This window comes from Equus asinus, chromosome 9 (assembly GCF_041296235.1).
Source record: "Equus asinus isolate D_3611 breed Donkey chromosome 9, EquAss-T2T_v2, whole genome shotgun sequence".
NCBI classification, from domain to species: domain Eukaryota; kingdom Metazoa; phylum Chordata; class Mammalia; order Perissodactyla; family Equidae; genus Equus; species Equus asinus.
Window position 1 is genome coordinate 16255359 of NC_091798.1, and position 18276 is coordinate 16273634.

Below are 18276 nucleotides of genomic sequence, written 5' to 3' on the forward strand. Positions count from 1 at the left end.
ATTCTTTACATTTCAGTTCAACATAAAAAGCCATCCATTTATGCCATATCCACACTATACTGTACCTATAAAATATACTGTTTGCACTTTAGGGAGGGCTCTGTAGAATAGTGGTCAAGAGTAAGGTTCAGGAGTCACATGGCCTGGACTCCCCATCTCTGCCCCCTCACTGAAGCATGCAGGTAAATTCCATAAAATCTCTTTGCTTCGGTTTTCTTCTCTTAAAAATAATGGGATTCTTTTTAGGATTATATGATATGATACATGTAAAGTGCTTAGAACATTTGATCAATAAATATCATCTATTTTTATTCTTAACTATTATGTACTTCACTTAACATTTCATATTGAAAGCACTCGGTTTGCATCTGCTTCTTACTATTGGCAGGTCTTCGATGCCATGGTAGGGCAGACCTTTGTTTCTTTCATTTTTCTAATCCCAGGCCTGGGCACAATTCCCAATACATCATAGTATTCCATACATGTTTCTTGAAGACTATAAGTGAATCTGCTTTCCCTGGGCTAGAAATACCCTTGGTTGGGGGGTGTGCAAGGGTGCGTGAATAAAAACTAGCAATGGCCCAAATGATTGCATTGATACAAAAGAAAATGTCAGAAAGAACTGCGGTGTGTGGGGGGGTTGGGGGGGGGCAGGGAAGGGGTAGCTAGTCCAATTGGCCTGCAAGGATCAGAAAAAAAGAAAGAAAAGAAAGTTCAAATTCCAATCTAAACACATCCCTTTCTCATCTCAGAGGGAAACAGTCTATTCTGCCATAAAACCAAGAGCTAATATTGGGAATAGCATCCTCTGATTCAGGTACAGAATCTTCCTTTGGTTCACATATTCAATAATCCATAAACTCAAGAACCCCAAAGCAGATCAAAGCCAATGATATACATAAACCCATAAAAATGAGCACCGGTTTTGTCGCATTGTCTTTAAACCACTGCAAACCACACACTAGATAAGGGCCAGCAAACTTTTCTATAAAGGCACAAATAGTTAATATCTTAGGCTTGTGGGCCAAACTAATCCACAGTGAAGCTGTAGTGCAAAAGCAGCCATTAAAAACAGGCAATTGAATGGGCATGGCTGTGTTTCGATACAATTTTACTTAGGAATGTAGATATTTTAATTTTACATAATTTTAAGTGCCATGAAATGTTACTCTTCTTTTGAACTTTTTCAACCGTTTGAAACTACAGAAACAATTCTTGGCTCATGAGCATATAAAAACAGGCACTAGGTTGAATTTGGCCCACAGGTCACAGTTTGCCGACCCCTACATTAAACCAATTGTATTAGCTCTTTTCCTAACTTCTAGTAAAACACGATAAACACAGCTTCTCTTCATAAATGCAAAGTGGTAATGACGGATTTTCTCATATCAAAAAGATTACTCCTGTTATAATTTCTATAAAGTAACTACTCTAGCATATCTTTTAATTAATGTAAAGGATAAAAATTAAAATAGTTATTTAAAATATCTTTATATTAAGCATTTGATGGACAGCTAAGCTGATTCAGGTCTCTATTAATCCTAATTCTGCCACACACTTACTGTTCAATATCTGAAGCTGTCCTTCACTCTTATCTGTCACAATTCCTTATTTGTAAGAGAAAAGAAAGTACAATGACGAAATTCCAATATAAATCCATGAAACTAAGAAAACTCATTCAGTCAATCATGGTCAAAAAAACCCCAAAAAACCCACAGTACATTCCTCCCATGTTCCTAAAGGAAAAGGAATTCATGTTGCTTTTACTCAACAGATATTTATCAAGCACATATTATGTGCAAGGCAATGTGAAATACAGCAGCCTCTCTGGCATGTGTACAAGAATCATTCATAATTTTTTCTGCATTCACAAATAAGTGTCTGAAACAGTTAAATGAAAATGCCATCATTATTTTGATAAACCTCAGAAGAAATGCAACCACCTTCACTCAAGGATCAATATGACCCAGAGTTTTCAAGACCCAAAGTTCTCCAGGGAGTGCTACAAATTGACAGGATCGTCTCTTAGTGCTTGATTTGACATGAGATACAGTGAAAGACACGTAAACCTCTAGGTGAAGAGCCACATCTCAGACAGTCCATATTGGCCGGACAGGCGCAGTGGCTCACGGAGGCAGGCTACATCTTCCACAAGTCACTTGTGAATTACTCTTCCTAAATTGGCTCCACAGCTGCGATTTTCAGTTCCTAGAGTACCCTCCAAATAGCTGGTTGTAGGAAAAAACTAAAAGCTGCTTTTTCCCCAAACACACACCTTTTGGCTATCTGCCATTCCAACTCATGAAGGACATACAAAGCTGAAAAAAGAACATGCCTGGGACTCTATTAGAAAAACGGTAGATCAAAATTTGGCATAGGGCCTGCTGTCAGGCACTCAAACACATAACTTATTCCAGTTTTGGAGACCTATGTTTTGGAGTAGATCTATGAAACAAACTTGGCTCGAAAGGAGCCTAAAGTACTCATCCCCAAACAAGGGAGAATCAAGGAAACTGTGCCCAACTCTTCTTTTGTTTATTTTCAAAAGAAATGAGGAATCTTTTAAAAAGGAAAATAGAGGAAGCTAAGACTATTACTTCAATATTAACCCCTTTCTGGGAATTTGAAGGAAACTCACAATCTGGCAGTACATTTGAGTTACGAAGACTGAATTTCGTTATCTTTCAGACAGCAGACATTCTGCTTTTATCTAATCAATTGCATGTGCTAGAGAGTTAGGCGATCTGGACGTGAATGATAAATGTAGATGAAAGATGATATTTCATCCTTTCATATTTAAGCAGTGGTAACCTGGGCTTAATGTAACACATCTGTGCAGGTATGATATCTGTATATGGCATATATACACATATATACATATATACACACACATACACATATATCACATATATATGGGGAGAAAGGTAGAGAAAGAAAGAGATGAACAGTGAAGAAAATATTATCTTTCACATACACACCTATTACACATAAACATACACAGATATAGAAAGACAGAACAGAGAACAAACCTATCATCTCTCAGAGAAAAATGATTCAAGTCCTTTCAATCCTTCAAAAGCGTGCTTTCTTTGAGCCTGGATTATTAGATAATTCCTGCATTACTATTTTCCACAGCTATTCTTCTGAAATTGTGTCAGTTTTTAATCTGCAGGTTAAATTAGACGCCTTTCTCACCTGGCGTATCTTTCAAACCCTGCAACTGTCTTTACAACCCTTCTGGTTTCATGGAAATTTCCCCAGGTTGACATTTAGTTACATGACTGAATTCTAAATAGGAATTAATAAAATGATTAATTTACTCTTCTTTTCTCCTCTCTCTCTCTGGTATCCCCCATGAGTCATGGTTGGCCATCTACAAGAACAAAATATCTAACTGAGGAAAACTGTCTTCCAACCGCAGCATCTGTCTCCCTGGCAAGCTCTGCTGACAGTTGGGGCCTGGCTCTGGAGCTGTTCAAGAATCTCTTTCGGGCTGAGCTATTAGTGGGCTCTCATCCTCCCAGGTGCTGCTTCCTACTGATTCCACTCAATGTGAAAGATGGATTTGTATATATTTATCCTTCTGAGAATCTGCTATTGTGCAAATATCTCAAATTGAGACCCCCAGGGGAGGGCGCACACGACACAGGAGGACTTGCATTCCTTTTCCAGCAAAAGATCCATAAAATAGCTTGGGGGTTCCCTAGGGTCTGCTTCTGAGTATTATATAAGCAGCTTCTCCTTCAGAGAGGGAAAGAGATGCTTCAAGACACAGAAATAAAAATGCCCACAGTTCTCTAAGGGAATTTCAAAATAGCAAGTTGCTTAAATACCAAGGAAAGCACCTGGTTCTTCTCCAAGCCTAAAGATAGCTTGTGATAGTTTAAGAAACGTAAGTGGGGGCGGTGGAGGGGAGAGGGGCATGGGGAGGTCATGAACTGCACTAGAGAAATTGTGGAACACACAGAATAATCTGGCATGCACATCTGAGCAAGTTCTGTCATTTCTAAAATTCTATAAAAAGCACTTAGTTAAAGAAGTTTTATGTTTTGGTTTTGGGAAAATGGTTAAGGTGGAGGCACGTTTTGTAGGCATGATACTCCAATAACAGCACATCTGTCTTGCTCTAATTCAGAGCTTAAAATACTTCTGTCAGGTTCTCCCTTTCTCTTCTTAAAACTTTCTTCCCAATTCTACTTTATCCACTTTTTTTTCAAACAATTACTCAACCCTTAGACCCCCTGGAGGCTTCTGATTCTTAAAAGAATTAGAAAAGATCTCCAGTTATTATTAGATTCGATTTTAGATTGAGAAGAAGGCAGAAAGCAGGTAAGACAGGCACGCCTTCTTGTTGTCTGAGTTACTTTTGAAATTTGCTTCATTCAAAGTCCAGAATAGCACGGGGCACCTTCAAACTATGAAATAAGTCAACTGGACCAATTATTTGTAACTCTCTCACTGAAAGTAAAAATAACTTAATGCCCCAAAAGACCTAAAGGCATTTAAGAGAATCCAAGAAGCTCCATACATTTAATATTTTCTAGGAATAAATACAGAGAAAAAGATTAAGCCTTCAAATATCTCACTTATGTAAGTCTGACAACAACAAAACATACACAGTGGAAAGGATTAATCTCAAACAAAACCTGGAAAAGAGGCTTTTGCAGAAAACTCTTCCTCTGGCTAGATCTCTTTTGTTTACAATAAGCAATAGAATTTGGACCCATTATATATTCCTTCTTATGGTCCCCCTTGTGAATTGAGGTTGTTAAAGTAACATTGTAATTATCTTTTATCTATAGCATGATTTATTTATAATATGAAATCCCCTTTTGCATTTTTCGAGTCTTCATAAGTGAATTCTCTCCTTAACGGTCAGAAAAAATAACATTGAACTATCAAACAAATATTTATTTCACCATTCTTTTTCCAGAAAACCATGAATGTGATTCCAATGAAAACACAGCTACACATTTTGTTTTAAACATTTAAAGTTTTTTTCAATTTCAAAGGTCATATTTAGAACAGAACCAACTTTGAATGCGAATAAGTTGTAGGCCATGCCTAAAGTGGGTGTCTTTTCAAGTAAAAGATAAGACTTACTAATAGACCCATTTGTTTTCCATTAAAAATCTACTCATTGTATTCACAGCAATCCACATGCCAGTGTGTGCGCCTGCTCGGACAAAGCCTTTGCTTTGTGTGTATCAGATGCAAAATTTACTTAAATTCCAGATAATTGCAAGTGCATCTGCTAGGCTTTGTCACTGGTCTATATGAACATTTTCACAGTGTATACAAAGAGCAATTATCCAACAGCTAAAGAAAAAGAAACAGTCATTTCTGCAAATTGCAGCCAGCTCCTTTATCAAGGAATAAGTTTGTGCTAAAAGAATGCTACCCCAAAACACTTTTTTAAATAAAATGTATTCACTCACACCACATACATTAACTACACAGAACAAAAAAGGCAGCTTTTTCAACTGTTAAATTACTAGGTCTGAAACAAGGATGACTGCAATTTCAAATAAAATCATCTCACAAAACATTAAAGTTCCCCCCTGGAGGGAAAAAAACCACCCAATTTAAACCAATTTGATGCACTAGTATATATTCTTATCCTGCGTTCATGAGAAACAATTTCGCCAATTCTCATCTACTCTATTTATCATCCGGTTTTAGTTTCCTAATTTGAGATATAAGCGCACAGAATCAAGAACATGAAGGAAAGTCAAAACAGGGAATATTTAAAAAATAAATAAAACCTTGGACAATGAAAAGTCTTAATGAAAAGTCTTTGTTCTGGTCATTAATCGTAGCTTCAAATGGCCCAAGGCTCTCCTGTTGGGCTTTTTGGTCAATATTTCTCTTTCTTTCTCTCTTTCACTCTTTCCTTTTTGTTTCCCTTTTGCTTTTTCTTTTTTTGACTTCATGAACAATCCCATTTCAACTGTCACACTCAACATGGCCAGCCTTCCTTCAAAGCTCAATCCAATTTTGTGACTTTTACACCTCAAGGAACCTAAACATCATCAATGGCACTCCTCTTCAACGGCCTAACAGGGCAAATGTGTTCTTTTAACAAATTTTCAAAGCTATCCACAATGATCACAGTGGTGTCATTAGAAGAGAGAGAAAACTATTTAATACAAAGACTGAAAAATTTTTGTGATGTTTGACCTGTCTGAAATCTATCAATTCAGTGGCCATTTATTTCCTGCTTTACCTTCATTTAAATATCTTCATTATCATTTTGTAAAATGTATTATGTTACCAGCCAAAGCTATTAGTCAGTAAAAAAAAATCATCTCCCTATTCCCTAAACTGGAGAACCATCATTATCATTAATATTTCATGGAACTGTATTAAATGAGACAATATTCAATATTTAACTATCTAATCCTACAGTAATTTATATTAGAAAATACTAACCATGTGAGAATTCAGCCAGTCGGATTATTTTACTGGATGAACCTTTGTCATTATTAATAACACTTCAGTATCTCAAATTTTTTTAGCACAGAATGTAACATCCAAGGACTGAAAGTGATTTTGTTTCTAATTAATTCTCAAAATCCTTGGGAGACAGTGATGGAAGGATAAATATATTAATTTGGAACTGAGAAAGCAAAGACTGAGCCTTCAGATGCAAAAGTTTTACTAGAGACGTGGATTACTTGCATGGGCCCTGCAGCTCACTAGGTTTACTAATAATTTAGTGAGGAAAACCTGTTTGAACATCAGAGAGTCTAAACTATGGGGGAAAATGCAGTTTTATTTCTTTCAAGTATCACAAGTACTCATTACCAATTTAGATGCAAAAAGTTGGTCTGATCTATTATTTGGAATTGCTATTAATTTTCTTATTGTCAATTACTGAGCCATCCAGGTATTTTCCTTAGGTACTTTAAACAAATACCCTCTACCTTTTTTCAGACCATTTATCAATTTTATGTATTTATACATAGGCAAACTTAGGCCCATTCTAGGTGAATTATCTTTAACATCCTCAGGTGCAGAATTCCAATGGATAAAATTTTAATATGGCTCTTGGTGATAACAAAAAGAATTCTACAGGACAAACACTTTTGAGATTGGTATGTGCTAAAATCAAAAGCATTGTGTCTGATACCTTTTTAATCAAGAATGTTCTCCAGTTCATTTTAAGCAAGAGAGCTTCTTACTCCTATTAGCCTTTCAAGTCCATACCCTGAGGGACTTGCTATTCACCCCCTAAGATTCTACAGGTCACTCAGAATAATGGTAAACATTTGCTGGGGGCTTTCTGTTTTTTTGACTTCCTCCCTCCTTTTATTTTGAGGAAATTTCACCATTTATACCATGCTGACAGTTGAAGTCTTTTTGTCTCATTATAGAACATGACAGCATCAGACTCTCGATGTCCCAAACTTCCAAGTTACAGGGGTATGGACACTTGATCAAGACTCAGCCAATCAGATGGATTCACCAGCCATCCTCAGAAATCCTCAGAAATTTACACACCCAACAGGAAAACAGTCAAAATCAACGTTTACATGAGGAATGCATCAGCCAAGACCCTTCCTATTTTTCTCAGCCATTGCTTCTCCAATTCAGATCAAGAAGGAACAGAAGACGGAAAAGAAATTTTGATGGTTTAGCTATGATTCCTTGGAAATGAGATATGAACATCTTGAAAATCACAGTAAAAATGATCATTTATCAAGAGCCTGGCCAGTGATACAGAAGTCGAAGCTGACTGCCCAAAGTCCAGGAAGCTATTACCTGGGGCTGTGAGAAAGGTCAGTGCCTCTGTGCACTTCTCCTTTGCCATCCACTTTCAGAGCCATTCACCTGGTACTTTTCAAGAATATTACCGTTCCCACAAATGACTGATAAGAGATGAATTTAAAAGAGTGAATAAGTTTTGAAAAGTAAATCCCTGAACCTATATATTCACCACTTGCTTTCAAGTTCAACGAGGAAAATATTCCTTTAGAGAACACTTTTCATTTATGGGATTTTGCGAACACTTGAAAATTTTCTTTCCTTCTCAATTCCTATAATTTCTCAAAAACCTCTCATGAAAAAAAAAGGTAAATCATAAATTGACTCACTGGTCATGAAAATTGTAAATTAACAGCTTTGGGGCATTCATTCATTCACTGATTGAATTTGCACAGGTAATAGGCATATCCCCAAAATGACCAACATCAGAATTTGTCCTTACTCTGAAACCTAGGTGTTAACCATGGCCTGATGCCTCTTGCCAAGGATCCACAGTTTAATATTCTCCCTCTGGCTTCACCTTGTACTTAAACATGTCTGTTATTAGATATCTGAATTTAAAAAAAAGAGAAAAAGAAACAAAGGAACCTGCGAAGTTATATCCCTGACCTTGCCTGAAGCTATGTTTTTCTCAGAGTAAATACATTTGGAGTTCCAGGGCAGTGCTATTAAAAACAAGACAAAAAACAAACAACAACTACTACTAACTTCTGTAATTTAAATATTATTTTAGATACACACTCACACACACACGCATAACAGTACTTTTGTCTATAGACTGCAAGCTTTTAGACCAGAGAGCAATCATACACAGCCCCCCATCCCCAAAACTGTGTATGATTCCACGTACACCTCATGGGGGGCTTAATAAACACTTATGAATTGACTGACAAGAGAAAAACCAAGAAATGACAACCTCCAGGGTAGCCGTAACACAATTTTAACTTGAAAATTGCCCAGAATAGACTTCACAATCTACGGGAATATACACAAATCATATAAAAAGAACTGGTGCCCCTCATATAGCTAGAGTGGCCTTAGGGAATAGCTTAGTGAAAAATCAGTATCGTAGGAAGTGGAGTTCAGGCTCTCTATCTATTTACTGTTTGGCTTCTGCAGTGAAACCAGCTGAGAGCACCTTTTTTCTGTAAAAAAAAAAAAGTTAGAATAACTTTCAAAGTATAGATTACAATAAATGCAAAATTTAGCTCATTTCTAATATTTCCCTGCTAAGTCAACAGGTATAAAAAGCACTTCTCCCTCTCAATTCTCAAGATTCATGTTGCTATTTTAATTTCTCTGCAGACAAATGTAACAAAAGCATAATCTACAATGCTTAGTTTCTTCCACAGTAGCATCCCCAAATAAATGGTAATTAGCAATAAATCATAATTTACGCATTGTCTTCTCTACCTGATGCACTAATGATGAGCTGCAATTCTTAAAACACATTTCATTCAGTGTTCCCTAGAAGACAGTTCAAGACAATTCAAATGCCTCAAGTTCAAAAGTGGTTTGCTTTACTCCCTGAAGCTCATACACATGTTCTAACCTTGAGGGTGTGGACAGGACAGATTTATAAAAATTTAGTGGTCCCTGAAATTGAAGATTTACATAAATAAGATGACGCTTCTGTCAACAATTTAGCCTTGCTACATTTACTCAAAATGGTGGTTATTTCAGTTATTATCTATTTTGAAGGGCAACTTCCACAATGATAAATTTCCAAAAATGTATTTTGAGAGCAAGTGGGCAAAAAATAAGAAATAAGTCGTGCTCAAGATCCATACCATTAAACTGAACGGGGGGGTAAAAAGGGAGAAGAAAACCATTTTTTGTTCTTTTTAAACAAAAACACTTAAGGCCAAAAATAAAAGTCTCTGCATATCTTTACCATCAAAGGCCAAACACCAAACATATTTTAATTCACTGCTTTAGCAGTGCTATCTTACCCTTTGCCCGTTACAGTTACATGTCATGGTCAATAACTTTGCAAACACCACCTTGCTGATTGCCTCACGTCCACCCTACCTTATCCCACCCCCATCCCTCGCCACCTTACAACAGACTAACCCACAGCCAAGGGGTGGGCTTGGTCATCTGCTCTGTCGGATAATTTGAGGTAGTTTTCCCCCACATACCTTTCGACATCTAAACCATGTTTTGTTTCAAAGCATACAGACCTCCTCACATTCCTTCCTAACGTTACAGTGAGTGGTCAGGAAAAAGTATGATCACTCCCAATCTTTTCTAGATTTTCCTATGTCAATCCAAACACAGTTTCGGGGGGATGCTTGCTTTTCCATTTTTAGGTACCCATCTTGGTAGCAATGAGAAAGGGTAGATTTGGGGAGGGATATTTTATCTTGTTTTCTCGGCAGTGTCCTCTGGACTGTGAGAAGTGATGATTGATCATTTTTCCACACTCATCCACAGCCCTCTCTGTGGCCACATGTAAATTCGCCAATGGATAATTAAGCAACAGACACATCCAATAAATATAATAAATAAATTTGATTTTTTTCCCTTTAGTAATTGGTTTCATCTGACTGAGTCTGATTATGTATGGGGCTATATAAACAGGATTAGAGAGGAGAAAAATTAGATGCTGGGTCACACAAACTGCAGAGCCCTAACCACTGTGAAATGTTTTTGTAATAATTATGGTATTATTCTTAGGGTTGAAATTGAGAGACGTAGTTTGTGTCTTCTCAAGAAGTTAGGTGAGGCTAAAAATAAAACTGGTGGCATGATTAATATCACAAGGAAATGGTAGCCAGCTACAGAATACACTTTCTTACTGTCTGCATCCTCTTCCCACAAACTCACATTGCCCTTCCCTCTGCCTCCATTGAATACACACAGGTGAGGCCAAACTTTGACTTAGGTCTCCAAATCTGGTGTCATATCACACCAGACTACAGGAACAGAAATGAGTTAGGCATACTACAAGGTGGAGAATGAACAGATATTCGTATACAGTTACTGCCTGAGCAAATCCTAAAATAAAAATAAATTAAATCACCCTTCAATATACTTTCAAGTGACATAAAGCAAAGCTGTATCTTGTACCTTTGAAAAAGCACCCACCCCTATTCCCATTTACTTCCTTAGACATCCTTTTGGCGTCAAATTATTCTTACCATAAGATTTAGCTGGAAGCAGAGCACAGTACCCGGCCTGTCTTGGGAATTCAAAAACTGCTTATTGAGGGAATAAAAAATAAAAGACCAAAATATACTTTCCTGCAGCTTTAATTTGCCTATGTTCCTTCTAAGTAACATCTACTGGAATGTGTAGCATATAACCATATACTCTTACATTTGAAACGGTTTAGAAAAATTATCACAGTGAAGATCACAAAGTCTGTTGCAATGAGATCTCAGATAATGATTATGATTTTAGCTACATAGATATTTACTGTTTGAATTAGCCATATGCGTGGACATAGCTATCTTTTCTAATAGTTCAGTTTCATTCTTAGAAATAAGCTAAGAATTTGACTATTTCTAACATTCAAAATGAAACTTTGAAGTGCCACTTTTTTTTAAATGTGTTACAAATATAGCAAGCAGCTTATACAATTTTGTGAAATGGTTATTTTACAGTATGGGACTTTTTTTAACCTTTGCCAAAATCGTTTCTATTTAATGATGTACTTCTTTCTCCACATATACCCTTAGTCCTCTAATTAAAGTAGGAGAAATGCCAAAACACTGAGTATCAGTTAAATCCTAAGCAATAATAAAAATGACATTTAAACATAAGCCTTTTCCAGAAGAATCCTCTACAGAATTGTCCTCTCTAAAGATTTTAAATCAGTATGTTATTGTTAGCATCAATTTTATCTTCATCATATGAATTACATTCTCCGACTTTAGTCCTTGCCTCCTGATTGGTAAATGGAAAATTGGGACACCTAAACAAACAAAAGAAATGACTTATTCTTTTGAACCAAATTCATAAATAAGTTCTTTATTTTACAGGGTCCATAACTCCCTTTTACATAACTTAAAAATAAGGACTTTACCAAGGTCATATGAATAGAAATAAATCATACACAATTTCTAATATTTTTTAACAGGCTTGAGTCTATATAGCTAAATAATTTAGCCATCAGAACAATTAAATAGACCGTCTTCTGGAAAGCTGAGATCCAAACTTTTACAGATCTGCCTCTGCAAAAATCATAAATGAATGCAAGGATAACAACTGAGCTGAGAAATCTAGCATGATATTTACATTACAATAACCTGTGGCAGAACTATAAACCTAGAGACAGGAGTAGCCCTGGGCAGTTTCACTAGGTGATCCAAACAAATATCAGGGAGAGCAAAGCCTCCACTGAAAGAATTGCAGTCAAGGCCTGAGAGGTATAAACTTTTAAAGAAACCATCTTCCTCCTCCCAAACCACACACTCCTATTTTCCAAGCCAAATGCGGTACCTTTAGCACCCATCACCAATATTCTGGCAGAGCCACACAGTGGTGATGAGATGAGAGAGCCAGTCAGTTGTTCCATCAGAGTCAAGGATCAACTCATATTGTCCAGGGGGAAAAAATTTTCACTGGGGCAAATAGATTTTATTTTAACATATTAACCGTATTATTTAGTCTCGATTTCTCTTCACTAAACTTACATGAAAAGAGTTAAAACACCTGCTCTCTTTTCATCTACACGACTGCCGAAAAAGCACATAATTGTACTTTTTTCCTGATAATTCTTTTTATCTAAAAGGCATGTAATTCTACACTTAAGAGAGGTGGACCAATTAAAGCTTTCAGCAAAAATGAAGGAACTTTATTTGCAAACTATTTCTTATTTTTTGCCATTAAGAATTCATTTAAAAGGCTTCTTTTTTTGCCATTAAGAATTCATTTAAAAGGCTGTAATATCTCGAGTTCAAAATCACATTGTAGTATGCAATATATAAGTAGACTAGGGAGGTGAGTAACATGAATTTCCGGGAGAACATTTTATACCTCTTCAACTTTATGAAATCTTTTGGAAATATGAGCAACACTCTTAGCACAGCTAAAATAATTGGTAATAGTGGTTTATCTTTGTTAGGTAGAGGAAACAAAGCAAAATAAAAAAAAAAAACCCTGTAAGTTATAATAATACAAAGTCCTGAACAATGTGAATGTTCTTTCTATAAAGCAAAATAGAAATAAGAAATACTTTGACAAAGCTGCTATTTGCTCTCACCACACAAGACTCTTATAAAATTACTGTTAGTTGCACAAAATTTTAAATGGGGTATTATCTAAATAGAAACTCTATCACATTTTATGAAATATTGCTATGTTCCTTTCCATTAAGAACATATCAAAAGACATCCTCCCACGGCCCCCAAAAATTGTTCTTGCAATCTTCCCTGAAGGTTGTGAATCTATTGTATGTACCAAGAGTGCGGAATGGAAGGTTTCTCCCTGTGAATATATCAGGCTACTAGGAACCAGTAATTCAAAGAATAAAACTGTTGCTTCACACAAAGTACCAGTGAAAGACAAAAACATATACTTTCCACATAGCCCCATTGAGGTAGTAGCCTGATACAAGTTTTCTCTCTTTAAATCTGACTTTCAGTTTAAGTTTGAGCTCTTAACTGGGGAGGGATAAAAAGGCCCTTGGCAATGACCTTGACCATATTTAACCAGAAATCACTTCTCAAAATTAGTCTACACAGAATAGAAAACAATGGAAATGCTCGCCAATACAGGTTTTCCTTAAAAACACGCAAGTAGTTCCAAGTTCCCTTCAATTACACAATGAAAAAATAGCAATCACTTTTAAGAAACGTTCAGACACCTCATACATGCAGAGAGACCTCCACTCTTAACAAAATGAAAAGAGGAACACTCACCATAGAGGCAAATGTTATTCTTAAGTTCCCTGAAGCAACAGCCTCTTTCTATACAGCCTTCTCCCCCAAAATAAGTTACCTTCTCCCCACAATGTTGAAATTCCACACAAACATGGATTAAAGTTAAACTACCTAATTTACGGACAAGTTCAGCAAGAGGATAGTATTATTTGATACATTTACCTGAGATCAACGCCAAGCACAGAAAGTTAAAATAAGCCTAGTTAAGGTTTAATGGCAAAGTTAATAACAATAACCATAGTCATAAAACCACCACCAAGGCACAAACACTATACCACACAGAATCATGGCAGAGAAACTACAAATCCAGCTGATTGAACAGTAATCTAACCAGACAGTACACCCAAAACGGAGATATGTTTAATATTTTAACACAAATTCTCAGAGCTTCTCAGAAGTTGCCAGGAAACTAGAAAGTAGAAACAGGGGTGGGTGGGTAAAAATCAACCTCAGCAGGAAAGGACATGCTCTTTAAATCAATGGACTCTTGGTCTTCACATCTAGTGAAGATGCTGAAATTGAAGCCAATTGTGATGTTTCATAAATAAATTCATGCTCTGAATTTATTACATAACAATTAGAAATCTTGCCCCATGGGCCACATGAAATGAGCCCTTAGCCTGGTCACTCATATATTCGTGCCCATGTGTGTGGACTATGCCAGAGAAATAATGCAGCTGCTCAGCATGAGGTATATTGCTTTCTGTTTTTGGTCTTAGAACCAGAAAACTATGATGCTTGAGAAGACTTGGGTTATTAGATTGTAGTTTACTCTATGAATTCATTTTTTTTTTTAATATCCAGACAAACAAGTGCTTCACTCAAAGGCAATTGTGATCCTCATGAATGGAAGTTGGGTTCCCCCCTCCAACTTGATCAAAATGGTAAATGCAAGGGTCCACGAAAATATTTTAAAATAGCAATATTGACATCTCAAGGGACCCATGAGTAAGCTGAGCTTTAATTCTAAGTAAAACACAGTTATTACCATCAGCAGACTACAAAAGAAGTAAGCTTTAGATCTCAGGAATCCTGTCCACAATTTCAAGAAAAGCTTTTGTCAACACAGGCAACCCAGAACAGGTGAATTTGCATGGTGTCTTGGAATAGACTGTCTTCTATATAAAAGGGTCTGACTAGTTGAGCTAATTTCCAGTTTGTTTTTTTTTCAGTCCTGAACAGGCTGCACTGTTTGATGCTGTTCTTCCAACATCAGCTAAGTTTACATTAAAACAAAGTTTAACAGCCTGATTGCAAACATACGCTTTGCACACAGGTAACTTGCTGTCCTATCGTGTGGCAACAACATAGCAGAAGCAGGCTTCCTTAAACAGTAGTATTTCCCTCTATAAAATGTCTGTGCCCCAGAATATCCCTGAGCTGGATATCCTTATGTGAGTCTAGAGTTCAGAGCTCTTCCAGATGATAATACTCACACTGAAACTGCAGTCTGCTCTACCCCAGCCTGCCCTCCTTCCATTTCAGCTGCCATTATTTTAGCTCATTTTCCCCTGGCTTAGCAGAAATTTTACAACTATAAACTGATTTCTTCTTAAACTGCTGATTTGCCTTTACTTCCTGAGCCTTCGGTTTTTCTACTGAACTGGAACTGAAAACTTAGAGGGAAAACAGTAAAACAAATGAAACATGGTAATGGCTAAGAACCCCCCCAAAGAACTTAAATGATATGAATACATTAAAGAACTGCTGTACATTAATTTTAAATAATATTTCAAACAGATCCTGAAAGCAAGAGTTAAAGTCAGTTCTATTTTTAGCAAAAGAGTTAGGGTTCAATTTGCATGTATTATGCTGGCTATTTTAAATAATTTTATTCCATGTGTGTGGCAGAAACTGCCCTCCCCCTCCCAATTGACAAGATGCCACATCAAGTAAGATCTAAGAGAGGGCTGGTTTGGGGTTAGAAATTGCTGTCCATGCCTCACAATTTTGAATAAAACAATACCAGCAATCTCCCTCCTTCTCCATAGCCCTAAATTTATTATTAAGTAAATTTAGCAATAGCTCAATCACTGGAGAACAGGACAGTATGTGATGCACTCAACCACTTATATGTTTATTATCTTTGCAAGCAACACGAGTAGTGATGTCTATCATTGCCTCCTACAAATCTGCAGCAATGTGATGCAAAACAGCATTTTTAAGAAATTCTCTTTTGGAATGCAAATGATTCTTCCTCCAATTTTGAATATTTGAGCCAGCATGTACCCTACAGTAGTTCTGGAATCACTGGCATCTGTCATGCTGTCAAAACTGAGTCAAAATGCATTGTAATCCTGGAGAACGATAACCTTAAACATCAACGCCACGTTAAAATGCATCCTAAAAAAAAAAAAAAAAAATCCCTATAATTGCGATGAACATTAGAGAGAAACCGGCAGTCCTTCTGCAGGGAAATAACAGTCTGCTCTACGAATCTTTCCCCTCCCCCTTGAAACTCATGCAACTAATGATGACCTCCCGAAGTGCCGAATTTAAATGTTCCAGCATTCATCTGAGGATGAAGGAGAAAAAAAAAATACATAGAAAACCACGAAACAAGTTGCGAACTGCACAAACGCAAGGAGAGAGAAAGAGAACTGCAGTTGATTCAGGAGCGATTGCAGAATGAGGAGCAACAGAAAGGAAACAAGGAAGCAAGAAAAGGGGGAAAAAAGCCTTAAGCATTAAAGAGTAAGAAGTGAAAAACATTTACCAGCGGCTCGGTCAGTAGCTTCGCTCCCTGACACCATCTACATAGAGAGATAACTTAGCCTAGAGTCTTCGGTCCCAGCTCGCTTTGGAGCAAAATTCCTTCACTTCGAGGGGGCAACATACACCCTCAAGAAAGAAAGAGAGAGGGAAAGAAGGGGAAAAATAATCCCAAAGACCAAGACAGGCTTTCCTCCTCCTCCCTCTTACCCGCCCCCCGGACTCCCCAAACGGTGCTCGCTTCTGCACAGTTCTGCCGGCTGTGCCGCGGAGCTGCTGCTGCCGAGGTTGCCGCGGCGGCTGCTGCTGCTGGTGCTGCTGCTGCTGCTGCTACTTCAAAAACGATTAGGAGGAGGACGCCCAAGCACGACCTGAGCCTGCGAGCCACCCAGGACCAATGTGCAACCTGCTCTGGAATCAAACCCATAACACACGCACGCACATCCAGTGGCTCCTGCACGCGAGCCCTTGCGCGCACACACGCACCCGCCCGCGCGCCGCACAGACACACGCGCACACACACATGTACACACGAACGCGCGCGCGCGCGCACACATACATACACAAACACACACACACAGAGCGCCGCGCACCGCCCGCCCGCCAGCGCAGCCCGGGAACGGGGAGTGCGAGCCAATCCCCGGCCCCGAGCCCGCGCATAGGCCGCGGCCACGGGAGCTGGGTGGTGGCGCTGGGGCTGCAGCTGCTGGGGCTGCGGAGTATGGGACCAGGGAGGGGTTCACGGCTGCGAAAGAGGGGCGCCAGGGGCACGTGCACCCCTTTGTCTGCAGACAGAACCCCAACCGGGCGTTTCCAAGACCAGACACTGAGCGCGCAAACCCCGGGCGGTGCAGAGTTCAGTTCCGCTCTCGGTTGGCCAAGAGAGGATCCGTTCCCTGGATACACGCACCAAGGGTTCCGCTCTGGAAACCCGATGCACCACAGCTGCACCAGCTCCCTGAGCACAGGAAAACACAGAAGCCAGCGTGTCCTGCGGACGACCCGAACCCGACTTGGCTGGCGAGCATGCCCAGTGCTGTGCTGGTACCCCAGATCGCTCCTTCCAGGGTTAGGAAGGCAGAGGGGGAGAGCCAAGCACTGTAGCTTCCTGAGGGAAGGCAGAGGTTCCAGAGCCTTCAGCCCCTGCTGACCTGCCTCCCTTGGACGGCTCAGTGACCCAGAACCTGCCCCGGGAGAGCGCGGTACTGGGGAAGCTAGGCTTCCAGACCTGCTTTTTTCTCCCTTCCATAAAGAGAATTCCAAAAGGAAGTAATTCCTGGCCCAGGAGAGGCTGAATCAGATACAGGGTAATGACAGAAAACCCAGCAGGGCCTGGCGGTTGTAATAGTAAAGCTAAAGAGTATTGCTTACCTATCCTGTTCATGCTCTGTGCTATGTGATGCCCATGAATTACGTGATTTTATTCTGTCCAAACACTCTATGATCAACCCTAGAAAGAAACTGAGGCCCCAGAGTATTTTACCAACTACCAATCAGTTATAACCAATGCATCGGGAAATCTAAACCTGACGATCTGGCTCAGGCACTGGAGATACACTGCAGTGCATTGATGAACTCTAGGCATTTCCAGCAAGGTAAAGATCTGATTGATGTTCCGGTAATAACACCCTCTGGCCTTCAAACTGTACCTGGCCTGTCTTCAGCAAATCTGTGAAAAGCTGCATGCCTGAAATTTGCCCAAGTCCTAATCCTAATAATATTAATACTACTCATCTCTTGACTAGACACTCCGGGTCACTCTTTTACTAGGTGCTGCATACTTACCATCATAATCTTCAAAATAAGCCTATAAAGAAGCTATGGACACTGAAACAGAGATGTTCTGTTACTTCTCCAAGGGGACAGGCCCTAAATGGGGAGGGCGTTTGGTTTGTTCGACTCCAAGGTC

The 18276-nt window shown here is 38.7% G+C and overlaps 1 protein-coding gene across 7 annotated transcripts in view; it reads right to left on the reverse strand.

Moving 5' to 3' along the window:
- The window catches only part of TENM2 (teneurin transmembrane protein 2), a 1160613-nt gene extending 1143667 nt beyond the window's left edge, over window positions 1-16946 (reverse strand). For 6 of the 7 annotated variants that reach the window (XM_070517111.1, XM_044777697.2, XM_070517110.1 and 3 more), the window contains exon 1: window positions 16372-16946. The gene's annotated coding sequence lies outside the window, so the exon portion shown is untranslated. The remainder of the gene's footprint in view (window positions 1-16371) is intronic. The other variant, XM_070517107.1, reaches the window with a different exon arrangement.
- Window positions 16947-18276: the final 1330 nt, after the last annotated feature.